The sequence below is a fragment of the Bidens hawaiensis genome, unplaced genomic scaffold, assembly GCF_021521415.1.
Source record: "Bidens hawaiensis isolate Kalapana, Puna unplaced genomic scaffold, B.hawaiensis_p1.1 tig00007411_1, whole genome shotgun sequence".
NCBI classification, from domain to species: Eukaryota; Viridiplantae; Streptophyta; class Magnoliopsida; order Asterales; family Asteraceae; genus Bidens; species Bidens hawaiensis.
Genome location: NW_027491515.1, coordinates 490,882 through 494,206, shown reverse-complemented (window position 1 = coordinate 494,206; position 3,325 = coordinate 490,882).

The following is a 3,325-nucleotide window of genomic DNA, read 5'->3' as shown; positions in this document are numbered from 1 at the left end:
TTTTCCTGATTGAATACGTAAGCCCACACAAGGCAAGAAGTCTTTTGCCTTCATATTATTTTTGAAGCTTCTGAACTCACCATTTAATTTCTAGCTCACTCTTAACTCTTTTCCTTTTTGATTTCTTTATACTGCCTATTTACAATTAGGATCAAAACAACTAAATAAACATGATATTAAATTGATCCATTAACGTAACTATCTAGTATATAACTTGTTTTTATTTTGTTATTTACCAATTAATCTATTCTAAACACTAACCTTATTATTTGGGTAACTTTTTGTTCGTGGATCCCAAGTTTGGATAAAATACTCTACTTTAACTCATTGTCTCATGAAATCTTAAAACCTCAATACAATCCACTTGAGAGTAATATTTAATAAAACAAACCCTAAAAACTATTAAAAGTGTAGGAAATATTTAAATATTATATATATATTTTAAACCACATCATATATACACACACACACACTCACACACTAGATTTTATACCCCGTATTACGGGGGTTGTTTTTATTTTTTGTTTCTAATATTTATATATTTTTTTATTTTAATTTTATTTATTCTAAGAGAGTTAATTATACACTTAGGTTTTGATGATAAAAGAGTTTCACAAATAAATAAGATATTATAACCCGCTTAAAAGATATCTGGGTTTGGTGAGACCCATGATCCGACCCATATTATTTTGGTTGTTTTACATTTTTAGTTTTTTAATATTTATGTTTTAGATTTTAATTTTCTTTATTGTAAGAAAGTTAATAATATACTTACGGGGTTGCTTTACATTTTTCGTTTTTTAATATTTATTTTTTGGAATTTAAATTTCTTTATTTAAGAAAGTCAATAATATACTTAGGCCATGTTTGGCTTTACTTATTGCACTTCCTTTTGACTTATATAAGATGTTTTTGATATGTTACTCCCTTCAAACTTATCAAAACCCTCTTTTTCTTTTTTTAAAAACTTCAAAAAGTCACACTATCTAACACCTTTTTTAACTTATAAAAGTTAATAACTTACAAGAAGGAAAAATAAGGAATCCCAAACACCCCATTAGGGTTTGATGATAAACGGTTTAACAAATAAATAATATGTTATAACGCGTTTAAAAGCTATCTGGATTTGGTGACCCATGAACCGCTTATTTTTTTTACTATAAAATATTATTACAATAATATTTAAATCGTTAAAACCCGTTAAAACTTAAATACAATATTATAATACAAAATGCTTTAAAGATCCCATAAAATTAATATTAAAATAATGAAAAATTCCTAAAACCAAATTAATTTAACTTTTTTAATCCCGTTAGTTAGATTTCGGTTCTTTTTAATTTAGTTCATGAAGTTCGGTTGCATTGATTTCATTATTGTGCTTTCGGTTTATATTTCAAGTTTATCTTCGATTTCGAGGTGAGTTTCTCACACCCCCCTTTTAACGCTTTTACATTTGGGGGTAGCGTGTATATCGAATTCAAATGTTTACTTGGTTATTCTTTTTTCAAACTACAATTTGTATTATGGACTTGTGTGTTTATTTGCTTATTTGCGTTGTGCGTTTATTCGAGTACATTGGTTGTTACCAACTGGAAAGGACCTGGCTTGCATTGTGCGTTTATCCGAGTACGCTGGTTGTCCCCAACTGGAAAGGACATTGCTTGCATTGTGCGTTTATCCGAGTACATTGGTTGTTACCAACTGGAAAGGACCATGCTTGCGTTGTTACACATGTTCCTAGAATTGTACGATTTCTTATGCATTTATATCAAACTGTGTGATTCTTACGAACTACTTGTTAGTTGACCTTTTATTTTATGTACAATACAGGTACAATTATTAGAGGTTGAAGCAAAGAAGACACTAGAATTACGTTACAAAAATAATCGACAAGTTGCTTCTGTGTTTCTTTTATTGAATGTATTTTGTTTGTCTTAAACTTGTGTACTTGAAGTTTTAAATGAATTAATGATATTTTGGTCACTTAATAGTGTCAAGTGTGTTTGAACAATCTGTACGTTACACTCGGGCGCTTCCGCTTAAGCCGGGGTGTGACAAATATCCCTGGAGGTTCCGCATTGGATGCCTCTCTGTTGCAGAACAAGCATTCTCCTGTTTTGAATGTGCGTTCCTTGACTCTGCTGTTGTAATATTTTTCGAGTTGGCGTTTATATTTTTCTTCCCTGATTTCCGCCAACTCTCTTCTTTCTTCCAGCAGGTCTAGATTTAAACGCAACTCTGTTTCATTATCCTCTTTAACTAATAATACCCTCGCGGATGGCAATCCGATTTCTGTTGGTATCATTGCTTCAGTTCTGTAAGTCAGGCTGAATGGAGTCTCTTCGTGACTGGTTTTTTTGAGAGTCTAGTATGCACATAAGACATGTGAGAGTTCATCTGCCCACCTGGCTCGTTTTAGCCCAAACCTTGACTTGATCCCGTCTAGGATGCTTCTGTTGGCTCCTTACACCTGGCTGTTGCTTGTGGGTGTGCCACATATGTGAACAGTTGTTTAATGTGTAACTAGGCCAGCCATTCCTGAAGGTTCTTATCGGAAAAATGGGTACCATTATCATTGACCATCGTTTATGGTAGCTTAAATCAGCGTATGATAATTCCCATATAAACTTTTTGATGGTAGCCGTGCTAATTGACACCAAAGTTTTGGCTTCATCCCATTTTATGAAATAGTCGATTGCTACCACCAAGAACTTCACCCTTCTTGGTGCTTCAGGGAAAGGTCCCATGATATCGATGGCCCATTTTTGGAATGCCCATGCTGATGAGAATGGGATCATGTCGTACGTGGGTCTCAAGGTGTTGGGCGCGTGTCGTTGACATGAGTCACACTTTCTCAATAATTTCATTACATCCACATGCATTCCGAGCCAGTACTACCCGTCATTGGTAATATTGGCCATTACCATCTGCAGATACCTTCATGGATCTCTCTGATTTAGATAACTGCCATCATCTGCATTAACACAACAGAGTAACGGGCCCAGGAAAGATCTTCTATATAGGATTTCGTCTCTAAGTTGATATGGCAAGGCTTTGTGCCTTTTTGTTTAGGCCTCTACTCTCTTCTGCAGAAGGATTCCTTCCGCTAGATAATCCTTGATTGGAGCCATCCATGTTTCTTTCGGGGTCTGCGTGATGCATACTTGTCTTGGCATACCTGAAGGTTCTACCAAGGTTTCTACCTGCACTTCTTTTGCTAGGTATTCGAAACTTGTAGCTGCCAATTTAGTCAGTGCATCTGCGGACTTGTTCTCACTTCACTTAATGTGAATGGAAAGACGTAAAGTTATGGATCAATTGTCTG